This window comes from Piliocolobus tephrosceles, chromosome 20 (genome assembly GCF_002776525.5).
Source record: "Piliocolobus tephrosceles isolate RC106 chromosome 20, ASM277652v3, whole genome shotgun sequence".
NCBI lineage: Eukaryota > Metazoa > Chordata > Mammalia > Primates > Cercopithecidae > Piliocolobus > Piliocolobus tephrosceles.
Window position 1 is genome coordinate 7,154,781 of NC_045453.1, and position 15,905 is coordinate 7,170,685.

Sequence of the window (15,905 nt, forward strand, 5' to 3'; positions counted from 1 at the left end):
GCTCATTTTTGTATTTTCAGTAGAGACGGGGTTTCACCATATTGGCCATGCTGGTCTCAAACTCCTGACCTCGTGATCCGCCTGCCTCAGTCTCCCAAAGTGCTGGGATTACAGGCGTGAGAGGTTAGGCATTCTAAGTCACAGAATGAGAGGAGGTTGGCACAAGCTACAGGTCCTAAAGGCCTTGCCGATAAAGAAGTTGGCTAAAACCCACCAAAACAAAGATGTCAATGAAAGTGACCTCTGGTCATCCTCACTGCTCATTATATGCTAATTATAATGGATTAGCATGTGAAAGACACTCCCACCAGTGCCATGACAGTTTACAGATGCCATGGCAACATCCAGAAGTTACCCTATATGGTCTAAAAAGGGGAGTAACCCTCAGCTCTGGGAATTGGCCACCCCTTTCCTGGAAAACTCATAAATTATCCATTCCTTGTTTAGCATATAATCAAGAAATAACTCTAAGTATCCTTAGGCCAGTATCTCGAGCCACTGCTCTGCCTTTGGGGTAGCCATTCTTTTTTATTCCTTTACTTTCTTTCCCTTTTTTTTAGACAGAATCTTGCTCTGTCTCCCAGGCTGGAATGAAGTGGCACGATGTCAGCTCACTGCAATCTCTACCTCCTGGGTTCAAGTGATACTCCTGCCTCAGCTTCCTGAGTAGCTGGGATTGCAGGCGTGCATCACCATGCCTGCCTAACTTTTTTTTGTATTTTTAGTAGAGACAGGGTTTCACCATGTTGGCCAGGCTGGTCTCAAACACCTGACCTCCAGCAATCCACCTGCCTCGGCCTCCCAAAGTGCTGGGATTACAGGTGTGAGCCACCACACCTGGTCTCCTTTACTTTCTTTTATCCTTTTTTTTTGAGACAGAATCTCGCTCTGTCGCCCAGGCTGGGGTGCAGTGGCACGATGTCGGCTCACTGCAGCCTCCGCCTTGCCTCCTGATTCCTTGTTCAAGCAATTCTCCTGCCTTGGCCTCTGGAGTAGCTGGTATTATGGGCACCCGACTCCATGCCCAGCCAATTTTTGCATTTTTAGTAGAGGCGGGGTTTCACCATGTTGGCCAGGCTGGTCTTGAACTCCTGACCTCGTGATCCGCCTGCCTTGGCCTCCCAAAGTGCTGGGATTACAACTGTCAGCCACAGCACCTGGCCCCTTTACTTTCTTAATAAACTTGTTATCGGCTGGGCACTGTGGCTTATGCCTGTAATCCCAGCACTTTGGGAGGCCAAGGCAAGTGGATCACCTGAGGTCAGGAGTTCAAGATCAGCCTGGCCAACATGGTGAAATGCCGTCTCTACTAAAAATACAAAAATTAGCAGGGTGTGGTAGTGTGCACCTGTAATCCCAGTTACTTGGGAGGATGAGGCAGGAGAATCACTTGAACCCAGGAGGCAGAGGTTGCAGTGAGCTGAGATTGCGCCACTGCACTCCAGCCTGGGCAGCAAGAGCAAAACTCTGTCTCAGATCAGGACACAGAATATTATCACCCATCCTGAGAGGTGTCTTTATGCCTTCTTCCAGGTATTCCCTCCCCTCAAAGAGTAACCAGTATCCTGACTTCTAACACCATAACTAGTTTTGCCTAACCTTATATAGTTTTTAAAAGTGTAGGTGAATACAGAATCTGGAGCTAGAGGACTTAGGGTAGATCCCTGGTTCCTGGCTGAGTGATCTTGAACAAGCCATTTAATTTCTGTCACACTCAGTTTTCTTCTCTGTATAAGGGTCATAAAAATACCTCGTACTGGCCGGGCGCGGTGGCTCACACCTGTAATCCCAGCACTTCGGGAGGCCGAGGCGGGCAGATCACGAGGTGAGGAGATTGAGACCATCCTGGCTAACACGGTGAAACCCCGTCTCTACTAAAAATACAAAATTAGCCAGGCATGGTGGTGCATGCCTGTAATCCCAGCTACTCGGGAGGCTGAGGCAGGAGAACTGCTTGAATCCAGGAGGCAGAGGTTGTGGTGAGCCAAGATCACGCCATTGCACTCCAGCCTGGGCAACAAGAGTGAAACTCTGTCTGGGAAGGGAAGGGAAGGGGAAGGGGAAAGGGAAGGGGAAATGCACATTCTGCCAGGCACGGTGGCTTAAGCCTGTAATCCCAGCACTTTGGGAGGCCGAGGCAGGTGGATCACTTGAGGTCAGGAATTCGAGACCAGCCTGGCCAACATGGGGAAACTGCATCCCTACAAAAATACAAAAAGTAGTCAGTCATGGTGGCACGCACCTGTAATCCCAGCTGCTTGGGAGGCTGAGGCAGGAGAATCGCTTGAACCTGGGAAGCAGAGGTGGCAGTGAGCAGAAGTTGGGCCACTGCACTCCAGCCTGGGCAACAGAGTGAGACTCAGTATCAAAAAAAAAAAAAAAAAAAAAAAAGCAAATTCTCAGGCCCCACCCCAGACCTACTGAATCAGAAACTCTGGGAGTGGCCTCAGCAATCTGTGGTTTAACTAACCTTGCAGGCAATTCTGATAAGTACTGAGGTTTGAAAATCACTGCACTAGAGAATCTGAATGAGGATAGGGGTGCAGGAATCGGTATTTTAGCAATCTTTCCTAAGGCATGTTGCAGGAAACATGAAGTGGTTTTGAAAGTACTTTGCTTGAGGCTTGAAGGCTTGAACCTAGGAGTTTGGTTTTTGTGTCTTTTTAGATGGGGTTTCACTCTGTCACTCAGGCTGGAGTACAGTGGTACGATCTTGGCTCACTGCAGTCTCGTCTCCTGAGTTCAAGCAATTCTCCCACCTCAGCCTCCTGAGTAGCTGAGATTACAGGGGTGTGCCACCATGCCCAACTAATTTTTGATTTTTTTTTTTTTTTTTTTGAGACAGAGTCTCGCTCTGTGGCCCAGGATGGAGTTCAGTGGCGCAATCGTGGCTCACTGCAACCTCTGCCTCCTGGGTCCAAGCAATTCTCTGCCTCGGCCTCCCAAGTAGCTGGGATTACAGGCACCCGCCACCATGCCCAGCTAATTTTTGTATTTTTAGTAGAGATGGGGTTTCATCATGTTAGCCAGGCTGGTCTTGAACTCTTGACCTCAAGTGATTCGCCCGCCTTGGCCTCCCTAACTGCTAGGATTACAGGTGTAAGCCACCGAGCCTGGCCAAGCCTAGGAGTTTGAGAACAGCCTGGGCAACACAGGGAGTCCACGTCTCTACAAAAATAAAAAAAATTAGCCTGGTGTAGTGGCTTGAGCCTGGAGTCCCAGCTACTCAGGAAGCTGAGGTGGGAGGATCACTTGAGCCCAGGAGGTCAGCTGCAGTGAGCTATGATTGCACCACTGCACTCCAAGTTGGGTGACAGAGCAGGACGCTGTCTCAAAAAAAAAAAAAAAGTTACTTTGAAAAATGTAAGTGACTTTCCAGATGGCAAAATACTATTTTCATTAGGCGGAAATAGTAATAGCAAAGGTCACTAAGAAATGAGTACTTAGTCATACCTCTGAGTCTCTGCTTGCATAGCCTATTATTTCTCAAGCAATCCATGAAGAGGGTTAAGAGAACGGACTTTCACACCAGACTGCCTGGGTTCTTATCAAGCATGTGACTTAGTTTGTACATTCGTAAAATGGGGATAATAACGGTATTTCTGGAATAGGTTTGTCGTGAGAATAAAGGGAGCTTGGTATCAGCTCTTAGAAAACCCGCCATGTTGGCTCCACTAAGCTGTTATCACCATTCCTAAGCACACTCAGTTAAAAGGTAGAAAAGGGAGGATTTGAACCCAGTCAGTGTAACTCTCAAGTGTATATTTTTTTCTTTTATTTTCTTTTTAACCACGGCCTTTAATGTACATTGTTAAAGGCTAAACCAGGCCAGGTGCAGTGGCTCACATCTGTAATCTCAGCGATTAGGGAGGGGGCCTGAGGAGGCAGTATCGCTTGAGCCCAGGAGTTTGAGACCAGCCTGGGCAACATGGCGAGACTGTGGCCCAGTCCCTGCCCCATCCCATCCGACCCCACCCCATCCCCATCTCTACAAAGAATAGACAAAAATTACTCGGGTGTGGTGGTGCTCACCTGTTGTCCTAGCTACTCAGGAGGCTGAGGTGGGAGACTTGCTTGAGCCCAGGAGTGTGAGGCTGTAGTGAGCTATGACTGCACCACTGCACTCCAGCGTGGGTGACAGAGTGAGACCTTATCTCAAAAAGAAGAAAAAAAAAAGAAAAGGAAAAGAAAAAGAAAAAAGAACAACTAAGTTATAAACTAAGCTGTATAGCCCAGTGGTTCTCAAATTATTATTTCACTCACTACTAGTAGTATCACTACAGAGCTTGTTAGACATGCAGATTATCAGACCCTATCCTCCTATGCCAGATCTTCTGATCAGAAACTCTGGGGGTGGGGGTCAGCCCTGTAAGTTTTAACAAGCTCTCTAGGTGATTCTGATGCACACCATAGTTTGAGAATCACAGTCCTTATAGGCTCCGGTGGGCGGGGTGTTAAAAAAAAAAAAAAAAGCCTGGAGGTGCTGGGAGCAGCTGGCTGCCGTCTCACCTGGAGGTGAGGAAAACTGGGATTTAACTGGATTTACCACCGCAGCCGGCTCTTCAAGCCAGGGGTGGGCCGAACGGCTGGCGCGCAAGGCCTGCTGGGGCTTGTAGTCCAGACCACTCCCGCGCTCAGGCGCCTGCGCTTTGGCTGCTAACTCGCTCTAGTAGCTGTGGTCGGGGCTCGGGACCGGCTGCCATCTTAGTCTAGGGACTGAGGAGTCGCCGCCGCCCCGAGTCCCGGTAAACACCCGTGGGCGAGCTCGGGGCAGTGCTCGGGAGAGGGAGGGAGTCCGGGTGAGAATGTTGGGGGAGAACTAGGGTAGAGGAGTAGGACGCGCGGGTCGGGACCCCAGAGCCGCGGCTGCTCTTTCTCCCAGAGCCGGTGTCTGTGGGGGGCTCGGGGAGCTCGGGCTACTGGCCCGGGCCGGGCGGTGGGGGTGGGTTGTCTGGACGTTCGGAGGGATCAATGCCTGGCACAGGCTCCCGAGGCCTTCGCCTCGCGGGCTCCAAGTTGTGAAAGGGCTGGGCCACGACGGGCGTGGGTACGGTCCGGCCCCTCGCCCCTCATCCCCGCCTGGGGCCACTCTCCAGCGGTTCGGCCTACGCGCGGGGCCCGGCGGCCGGGGCCGGCGTGGGCTACGTGGCCCTGTGAGGGGCGTCGGCCGGGTCCCCCGTCACCCAGCTGTCCTTCCCGAGACTTCCGAGCCCCCAGTCGCTAGAAGGGCCAGCCCAGCGGCTGCCTCCACTTCTCTCTCCCACTCCCCTCCTCCTTCCATTGTCCCCCGGCGTGGTGGTCCCGGCCCCGGCGCCCTCCCCGACGCCCGCCACCGTCGTGGCGGCGCCGACTTTTGCAGACGTGGAGCTGTCACTGCCCTTCCTCCGGAGAGTGCCCTTTTCTTTAGCAGAGAAAAGAAAAAAGTAGCCGTTGAACGTATTCTAAGGGTCGAAACATGATGACATGACTTTTAAGTGGAGAACTCAAGTTTTCCAAGACAGTTCCGGGCCGCGACTTAAAAGAGAGAATCGCAGGATTTGTGCGCCCGAAGTAGACGCTGGGCCTAAAGTTAGTTGGACATGTAACCAGGTGAACTTGTAAAGGGCCAGGAATTCATTATCCCCAATAACAACACAACCTTGTTTTCCTGGTTGTATTCGTATCCTAATCTTACTACATTTTCTGCCGTTCTTCCACATCTGCAATATACTTGGTTTGGAGTGGGGGATGGGGAAGTGTGGGATTTTTGCCTTGGAAATTAGTAAGACCCTGGAGCCAGCCACCTATCATTGCACTTAGGTGGATTCTCCCGCATCTTTTCCTAATATAATTCGATCTTCAGGAAGTATGTAAAGGCAGTGTATTTCCATTCTCAAAATCGGCTAAGGAGTGGTTTATCAGTTCAGGTGAAGTTCTCATGGCAGATACGGTGAGAGCTTGCTGTGTGTATTTTACAGGTTTATATAAGCTATAATTTATTTTTAAAATTAAGAAATGGGCCGAGTGCTGTGGCTGATGCCTGTAATGCCAGCACTTTGGGAGGCCGAGACGGGCAGATCACGAGGTCAGGAGTTCGAGACCATCCTGGTCAACATGGTGAAACCCTGTCTCTACTAAAATCACACACACACAAAAATTAGCTCGGCGTGGTGGCGGGTGCCTGTAGTCCTAGCTACTAGGGAGGCTGAGGCAGGAGAATGGCTTCAACCCAGGAGGTGGAGGCTGCAGTGAGCCCAAATCTGATCGCTGTGCTCCAGCCTGGGTGTCTGAGTGAGACTAAAAAAAAAAAAAAAAGCAATGGAATGGGCGTGGTGGCTCACACCTGTAATCCCAGCACTTTGGGAGGCCGAGGCAGGCAAATCTCTTGAGCCCAGGAATTGGAGATCAGCTTGGGCAACATAGAGAAACCCCGTATCTACAAAAAATACAAAGATTAGCTAGGTGTGGTGGCCGGTGCCTGTGGTCCCAGATACTCAGGAGGCTGAGGTGGGGGAATCACCTGAGTCCTGGGGGTCGAGGCAGTGGTGAGCTGTTACCGTGCCACTGCACTCCAGCCTTGGGTGACAGAGTGAGATCCTGTCTCAAGAAAAAAAAAAAATTTTGGAAATGAAGGTGGAAATTCTACTGCTTCTTTGAACCATGAATGTGTCAATTTTGTGAGTCCAAAAGGAATTCCCTTATATTCAGCATACAAGTCAAGTCACCAAGGATATGATATGAAATTAAAAAAATGAGCACAGACTACTTCTTCAGTGTATTCTAGAATCAAACATTTCTACATTCTTTTTTTAAAAAATACATCTTTTTTTTTTTTTTTTTTTTTTTTAATTTGAGACGGAGTCTCGCTTTGTCACCCAGGCTGGAGTACAGTGGTGTGATCTCGGTTCACTGCAACCTCCGCCTCCTGGGTTCCAGCAATTCTTCTGCCTCAGCCTCCCTAGTAGCTGGGACTGCAGGCGTGTGCTACCACCCCCGGCTAATTTTTTTTTGTTTTTTAGTAGAGATGGACTTTCCCCATATTGGCTAGGCTGGTCTCAAACTCCTGACCACGTGATCCACCTGCCTCGGCCTCCCAAAGTGCTGGGATTACAGGCATGAGCCCCCTTGCTTGGCCCTAAAAAATACATCTTTTCACCTATTGGGAGAGACAGACAAACCAGTAGTTCCCAAATTTGACCATTAGAATAATTAGAAGAGCTTAGAAATTCCAGGGTCTCACCTTCTGAGATGGATTTAGTAGGTCTGGGTTGGCTCCAACCAATTTATTTTTAACACATGCCTTAGGTAATTCTGATGGTCTTGGGAACCACTGAGGGCAGATGGTACTCTAGACTTACCTAGGAAAGGTCAAAAAACTTTTTTGAGACGGAAGAGGAAGTGGCCAATTCTGTGTGTGTGGCTGGGTGGAGGATTGGTTAGAAGAGGCAAGATTTGCCCCTGAACCCTCATTGGGTCTTAGACGAAGAGTAGCAATGTGAAAAGCGGTGTGGGGGGTGGAGGGTTGGGGGCGGAGAGGGGGCGGGGGCGGTGGGGGCGGAGGGAAGAGAGAAGGACAGGGTAGGCTGAGTGAATGCCTTAATGCTTTGTGTAAATTCAGAGGATTGTGGAATAAAAATGATTCAGGGAGTAGGGAGTGGAATGGGGAAGGAGAGCATTTTGAAACACAAGGTCAGAAAGGTTAAAGGAAGCGAGTATATGAAAAGTTATTTTTTGTTGTTGTTGATACTGGGTCTCACTCAATCACCCAGGATAGAGTACAGTGGCAGGACCTCCAGAGCTCAAGTGATCTTCCCACCCCAGCCTCCCTGAGTAGCTGGGACAACAGGCATCAGCATGCCTGGCTAATTAAAGATTTTTTTTTATAGAGACAGGTTGTCTTTACCCAGTCTCTTTACCCTGTCTTTGCCCAGGCTGGTCTTGAACTCCTGTGTTCAAGTGGTCCTCCCACCTTGGCCTCCTAAAGTGTTGAGATTACAAGTGCAAGCTACTGTGCTTTGCCTAAAAATTTTTAGTATAATGCTGTAAATTTGGAATTTTATGTTGGTAGAAATAGATACAGGGCTGGGCTCAGTGCCTCACGCCTGTAATCCCAGCAGTTTGGGAGGCTGAGGCCGTTGAATCGCTTGAGCTCAGGAGTTCGAGACCAGCCTGGTCAACATGGTGAAATCCCGTCTTTATAAAAAGGAAGAAAAAAAAAAGAAATAGATGAACAGATTTTTAGACAGGGAAATGATGTGAGTACATATGTGTTTTAAGAAGATTGCTGTGTACTGCAGGACAAAGATAGGCATCAAAAAACAAAAAAAGAAAGATTACTCTGGTGATGAACGAAAGGATGAAAAAGTAGCTGTTGCAGAAGTCTAGTTGAGAAGTAACAAAGCCTGACCTTGGAGAGAGGTTGTGGGGGTGATCAAAGGATTGGATTTAGCTTTTTACTAGTGCAGTATTGTTGCCATATTTTTAGATGAGGATTTTTTTTAGAGCTAGTCTGGGTAAAGGGCTCCTTTTCTGTCAAAAGAACCCATTAGCAAGTCTAAATTATATTGCCAGGTTATATATGTTATATATAGTATGAGAGTGAATTGTTCATTAGCATCTTTGAGAAATTAGAAAGAACTATGTCAGGTGTAATTTGGAAGAGAACTTGGAGTTTGTTATTATTTTCGAGATGGAGTTTTGCTCTGCCACGCAGGCTGGAGTGCAGTGACGTGATCTCGGCTCACTGCAGCCTCCACCTCCTGGGTTCAAGTGATTCATGTGCCTTTGCCTCCCAAGTAGCTGGAGTTACAGGTGTGTGCCACCAAGCCTGGCTAATTTAGAACTTGGAGTTTGGACTGAGATTTATGTCTCTCAGTACTATTGATCAAGGCTTGTTGGAAGTGTTTTTCTCTCAGCCTATAGAAACTTGCTCATTGAGTTTTAGAGTTGGAAGAAATTACAGAGATTATCTAGTCCATAATAGCAAATATATTTTGGTTTATCGGCCAGCTCTAATTGGAAGCTGCCAGTAGCACTGTATTTGGAAGGATTCTGGTTGTAGGGGCTCTGAGGAATTGTATTATGGTTGATCAGTGATGTCTCCTATGGACAGTTATCTAGTAGGTCGTAGATATGTGCCAGATACAAGTTATTCTTAGATTACTCCAATCTCTTATTTTCTATTTTGTTGTTGTTTGTTTGTTTGTTTTAAAGGTTAAATAATTTACCTGAAACTAGTTAAGAGTAAGAACTAGAACTAGCACTAGGTTTTGCAACTCTGAGACTGGTATTCTCTGGTTTACCAAGATCAATGTGCACTACCGAAGAGCTTCTGGTATTAGACTAGAAAAAGAAAAGGGAGATTTTTAGCCTCTGCCTCTTGACTGTTTAGGCAAGAGTTTAACAAGGAATTTTGGCCTAGAAGTGAGTTTTGTTGTATTCATTCTGTCTTAAGAAATTTGTGTTAGGGCCAGGTGTGGTGGCTCACGCCTCTAATCCCGGCACTTTGGGAGGCCGAAGCGGGCAGATCGTGAGGTCAGGAGTTCCAGACCATCCTGGCCAACATGGTGAAACCCCATCTCTACTAATATACAAAAAATTAGCTGAGCGTGGTGGCACGCACCTGTGGTCCTAGCTACTTGGGAGGCTGAGGCAGGATAATCGCTTGAACCCGGGAGGCAGAGGTTGCAGTGAGCCAAGATTGTGCCACTGCACTCCAGTCTGGCAAAAAGAATGAGACTCTGCCTCAAAAAAAAAAAAAAAGAAATTTGTGTTAGTACTGATAGGAAATAGTCACCTGTTTTGTTGTTTTGCCACTTTCTTTCTTGTTGCCTAACTCAGTTTTGGGTTTTGAGGATTGGTTTCCTTTATAAGAATTAAGACATAAGTATGTAAGGTTATTTTTTTCTGTATTTATAGTACTTAGCCAAATTCTGGGCTCATGGTAAGCATTCAGTAAAGGCATGTTGACTTTTATGGCTGTAAATGATACTAGCTTTGAGTCAATATAAGTTAGTTAGGGGGTTCACAGAATTGAATTGCAGCATTCTCTGGTTGGGAGGTTGGCTTTCAGCTAAAAATTTTAAGTTGGAAACTATCCTCACAACTAGAAGCAGTTAACCAGAAGCTGTTCCTACCTCTATCCTCCTCCAGTCTAGCAGTGTACTGTCCTTGAAAAACTGCTGCCAGCTCAGCTCTTTTGCTTCTTTTCAGAACTGACTATATCCAGATCCTTGGTGTGCTTTTTCTTTTCCTGTCCCTAGGAGTCTCCAACTTGCAGGGACTATCAGTATGGTGACCCTTATAGACTGGTGTATTTATATGGCCATCCTCATTTTGCCAGATAGCCATCATACTCAGATTGGTATCTTCCCATACTATGTAGGAATCATTTTCCCCCAATTCTTTCTTTTGTCCTGTCTCCTCCATTAAAAATTGTCTACCCCATGACATTTTTAAAAGAGACTTTGTGCTTGTAGAGTCCCAAGGTCATTGCAGATCTGATGTGTTTAACTATAGAAGTCAGCTGGGCATGGTGGCTCACGCCTGTAATCCCAGCACTTTGGGAGGCTGAGGCGGGCAGATCACGAGGTTGGGAGTTCAAGACCAGCCTGACCAATATGGTGAAACCCCTATCTCTACTAAAAATACAAAAGTTAGCCAGGTGTGGTGACGTGCGCCCATAGTCCCAGCTACTCAGGAGGCTGAGGCAGGAGAATCGCTTGAACCCAAGGAGGTTGGAGTGAGCCAATATCGTGCCACTGCACTCCAGCCTGGGGGACAGAACAAGACTCAGTCTTAAAAACGGACAAAAAACTATAGAAGTAATATGTTAATGGACTCTCCTTCCTTTCTCAGGTACCATGCATTTCACAGTGGCCTTGTGGAGACAACGCCTTAACCCAAGGAAGTGACTCAAACTGTGAGAACTTCAGGTATGGTCACATCCTGTGAGAGAACCTGGGGGCAAGAGTGATGCAGAGGCCAAGCTCTGGTCATATAACTGCTGTGAGGAGAGAGCAGTGTTAATGCTAGCTGCATCAGTTGGTTGAACAAATAGGCAGCTTCACTTGGTTCTGAAACCCAAAGCTGCCTCTATAAGGATTAACCTGTGAGCCACATTGTGCTCTTCACTTGAATTTTCTGACTTTTCTGTTTTTGTAGATCCCTTACACATACGCATACTTTTTCTATTTGTGTTGTTTTATACACATTTACCTCTGTGTACTATCTAGACGTGTGTGTGTAGGGTTAAGAGGTGGGGAATGAAAAAGAAGACAACATAGCCAGGTGCAGTGGCTCATGCCTGTAATTCCAGCACTTTGCAGGGCCAAGGTGGGAGGATCACTTGAGCCCAAAAGTTTGAGACCAGCCTGGACAACATGGCGAGACCCTGAGTCCACACAAAATAAAAATATTAGCTGGTGTGGTGGCGTGTACCTGTAATCCTAGCTGCTTGGGAGGGTGACGTGGGAGGATCACTTGAGCCCAGGAGGTTGAGGCTGCAGTGAGCCATGATCGCGCCACTGCACTCCAGCCTGGGCGACAGAGTGAAACCCTATCTCGAAAAAAAAAAAAAGAAGACAGCATAGTTCAGTGGAGAAATAATAGAGGACTTGGAAAGATCTGGGTTCTGATTTGATTTTGCCACTGACAAGCTGTGTGACTTTCAGCAAGTTATTTCATCTTGCCAGACCTCAGTTTATACATCTGTAAAATAGGTTAAATATTGATTCCTATCTCCCTCCCTGTCATTGTTGTGTGGATCAAATAAAATAATACCTATTAAATCTTTAGTAAAGGACATGAATTCATGACTTAAAATGTTATCTTGGCCTGGCACGGTGGCTCATGCCTGTAATCCCAGCACTTTGGGAGGCCAAGGCATGCGGATCACTTGAGGTCAGGAGTTTGAGACCAGTCTGGTCAACATGGTGAAACTCCATCTCTACTAAGAATACAAAAATTAGCAGGGTGTGGTGTTGTGCACCTGTAGTCCCAGTTACTTGGGTGACTGAGACAGGAGAATCATTTGAACCCAGGAGATGGACACTGCAATGAGCCAAGATCGTGCCACTACACTCCAGCCTGGGCAACAGAGTGAGAGTCTGTCTCAAAAGAAAGAAAAAAAAATGTTATCTATATCCACAAGGTGAGAGAAGTTGACAATAATATTGTGAAGGAAAACGTGAGGACAAGACAGATCACTTTAAAAGGTTAGGAGAGAAGGAAGACTACTGGATAAGAAAAAAAATTAGAACATAAAGTTAAGCAGTAAGAGAATAGGGAGTGAATTAAGTTGAGCAGGTGAATTGTTAGATAAGAAAGCTGAATAGGAAGATAGTGGTAAAATAGAACTAAAATGTGGTCCAGCATTGCCACTTTTGGGTAAATATCCAAAGGAAATAAAATCACTTTTTTTTTTTTTTTTGAAGATGGAGTCTTGCCCAGGCTAGAGTGCAATGGCATGATCTTGGCTCACTGCAGCTTCTTGCCTCCTGGGTTCAGGTGATTCTCCTGTTTCAGCCTCCTGAGTAGCTGGGACTCGGGAGGCCAGGCGTGCACCTGCCACACGTGGCTGATTTTGTATTTTTGGTAGAGATGGGGTTTCTCCACATTGTCCAGGCTGCTCTTGAACTCCTGACCTCAGGTGATCTGCCTGCCTCTGCCTCCCAAAGTGCTGGGATTGCAGACGTGAGCCACTGAGCCCGGTCCTGTTCTTTTTTATATTTAAGAGAAAGGAAGGAGATGGTGGGATGATTATAGCTACTATAAAACAATTTTAAAAATATTTAAAAGTATTATTAAAGTATTTAAAATATCTTTAAAATATTTCTCAGCATATCCATTTCATCTCAAGCTCACAAAGCAGTTCTTTGTGAAAAGGTATTTGAGCCAACATTCAGGAAACCTGGGTTCTAGCCTTGGTATTACTGGTCACTTAAATTGTGTGATCTTGGGCAACTCACTTAAATCTCCCTGGGCCTGGTTTCCTCACTTACGTATTGAATATTTTGGATATGATTTCTCAGGTTCTTTCCAGCTCACTCTATTATATTCTGTGCTTTATGTGCTAACTGACTGATTTTTCACAGCTTTGTTGACATCACAATATATGACTGATATCAGAAATACCTTATAATAAGGCTTCGGCTGGCACGGTGGCTCACGCCTATAATCCCAGCACTTTGGGAGGCTGAGGCAGGCGGATCACGAGGTCAGGAGATCGAGACCATCCTGGCTAACACGGTGAAACCCCGTCTTTACTAAAAATACAAAAAATTAGCCGGGCATGGTGGCAGACGCTTATAGTCCCAGCTACTGGGGAGGCTGAGGCAGGAGAATGGCGTGAACCTGGGAGGTGGAGCTTGCAGTGAGCCGAGATCATGCCACTTGTACTCCAGTCTGGGCGACAGAGTGATACTCTGTCTCAAAAAAAAAAAAAGAGAGAGAGAAAAAAAGGCTTCATAATATCCGATGCTTAATAAATGACAAATCATGTTATTTTAAGCTCTACTTTTTTTTTTTTTTTTGAGACGGAGCCTCACTCTGTCACCCAGGCTGGAGTGCAGTGGTGCAATCTCGGCTCATTGCAACCTCCGCCTCCCAGGTTCAAGTGATTCTCCTGCCTCAGCCTCCCGAGTAGCTGGGATTACTGGCATCCGCCACCATGCCTGGTTAATTTTTTGTATTTTTAGTAGAGACGGGGTTTCACCATGTTAGCCAGGATGGTCTCGATCTCCTGACCTCGTTATCTACCCGCCTCGGCCTCCCAAAGTGCTGGGATTACAGGCACGAGCCACCGCACCCGGCGTTTTAAGTTCTACTTTAAACACTGGCACCAAGAGAGACCTATAGGAAACGTAAGTATGGAAAGTTTAAGTTTGTAATATTTGACAAGGATCTGTTGAGCTGCTGTTGTGCTAGGTTCCAAGGGGTACTCAAATATAAAACTCCTGGTTTAAGGATTTTGTCTGGAAAACAAACTCCCTTGCCAGTGATTGATTATTATAAAAAGGAAGATGATAAATGTTATAAGAGTTTCATTGCATTGCAATTTAAGAAACTAAGTTCAGATTTTTTGGTTCCTTTAACATAATTGAATGTATTCTTTTTTTGTTTGTGGTTTTTTTGTTGTTGTTGTTGAGACGGAGTTTTGCTCTTGTTGCCCAGGCTGGAGTGCAATGGTGTGATCTCAGCTCACTGCAACCTCCACCCCATGGGTTCAAGCGATTCTCCTGCCTGAGCCTCCCAAGTAGCTAGGATTACAGGCATGTGCCTCTGCGCCCAGCTAATTTTGTATTTTTACTAGAGATAGGGTTTTACCATGTTAGTGAGGCTGGTCTTGAACTCCTGACCTCAAACAATCCACCTGCCTCAACCTCCCAAAGTTCTGGATTATAGACATAAGCCACTGAGCCTGGCCAAATGTATTTTTTTTTTTTTTTTTTTGAGACAGAGTCTTGTTCTCACCTAGGCTGGAGTGCTGTGGCGTAATCTTGGCTCACTGCAACCTCCTGGGTTCAAGCCATTCTGCTGCCTCAGCCTCCTGGGTAGCTGGGATTACAGGTCCCTGCCACCAAGGCCAGCTAATTTTTATGTTTTTACTAGAGACAGGGTTTCATCGTATTGGCCAGGCTGGAACTCCTGACCTCAGGTGATCCGCCTGCCTTGGCCTCCCAGAGTACTGGGATTATAGGTGCCTGGCCTAACATAATTGAATGTATTCTGAGTGCTGCTCTATGCTAGACATCACAGGGACTCATGGTGAAAAAGCAATCTCTGCCCTCCAACAACTCGCATTTTTTTTTTTCCATGTCTGGAAATTGCTTACCCTAATAGATCTATCCTTCTGTCCCAGGAAAGAGAAGAATTTTAATACTGTGTCGTCACTTATAGGTTAAGAATTCGTCTACATATTGAGCTTAACTCACTCCAGAAATATCTAATAACTTGCTTGTTTTCTGAGAAAATGTTTATTATTTTACTGGATTCTACAACCTTTTCTTTGTCACAAGATAACTTTTTTTTTTTTAGACAGAGTCTTGCTTTGTCGCCAGCCTGGAGTGCAGTGGCACAATCTCGGCTGAGTGCGAGCTCCGCCTCCCAGGTTAAAGTGATTATCCTGTATCCCATGTAGCTGGGACTATAGGTGCCCACCAACACACCTGTCTAATTTTTTGTATTTTAGTAGAAAGGAGGTTTCACCATGTTCGCCAGGATGGACTTTTTATTTTTTTAAGACAAGATAAGCTCCAGAAATAACCATCTGCATTTAGGTGAACTTTGGTTTGCTTGTTATTCATTCGTGCAAAGAAAGAGTAGGTTCTACAATTTTGTCTTGATTATTTTTTCAAAGAATCAAATTCAGTTGGTCACAAAGGAAAGGATAGTAGTCTAAAGGATTATATTGTAGGAGTTAACAGTATTTACTGGAGTTAGGTTGATTTTGAATTTTGATTCTACTGTATATTGGTGGTATGATCTTGGCTGACTTGCCTAACTTCTTTGTGCCTTAGTTTTCTCATCTGTAAATTGGGAGTGGTAATAGCATATATACATAGATATTATGTGTTTCTGCTTCAACAAGACTTGGCTCACAGTGTGAAGTGTTAGTTATTGTTGTTGTGCCGGGCGTGGTGGCTCAAGCCTGTAATCCCAGCACTTTGGGAGGCCGAGACGGGCGGATCATGAGGTCAAGAGATCGAGACCATCCTGGCTAACACGGTGAAACCCCGTCTCTACTAAAAAATACAAAAAACTAGCTGGGCGAGGTGGCAGGCGCCTGTAGTCTCAGCTACTCAGGAGGCTGAGGCAGGAGAATGGCGTGAACCCTGGAGGCGGAGCTTGCAGTGAGCCGAGATCCGGCCACTGCACTCCAGCCTGGGTGACAGAGCAAGACTCCGTCTCAAAAAAAAAAAAAAAAA

The 15,905-nt window shown here is 46.3% G+C and overlaps 1 protein-coding gene across 5 annotated transcripts in view; it reads left to right on the forward strand.

The window, feature by feature from the left end:
* Window positions 1-4,630: 4,630 nt before the first annotated feature.
* The window catches only part of ITCH (itchy E3 ubiquitin protein ligase), a 137,270-nt gene continuing 125,995 nt past the window's right edge, over window positions 4,631-15,905 (forward strand). For 3 of the 5 annotated variants that reach the window (XM_026455250.1, XM_023220463.1, XM_023220460.1), the window contains exons 1-2: window positions 4,636-4,745; window positions 10,837-10,913. The gene's annotated coding sequence lies outside the window, so the exon portion shown is untranslated. Of the gene's footprint in view, window positions 4,746-10,836; window positions 10,914-13,676; window positions 13,842-15,905 lie in introns of all 5 variants that reach the window. The other 2 variants (XM_023220461.1, XM_023220458.1) reach the window with 2 other exon arrangements.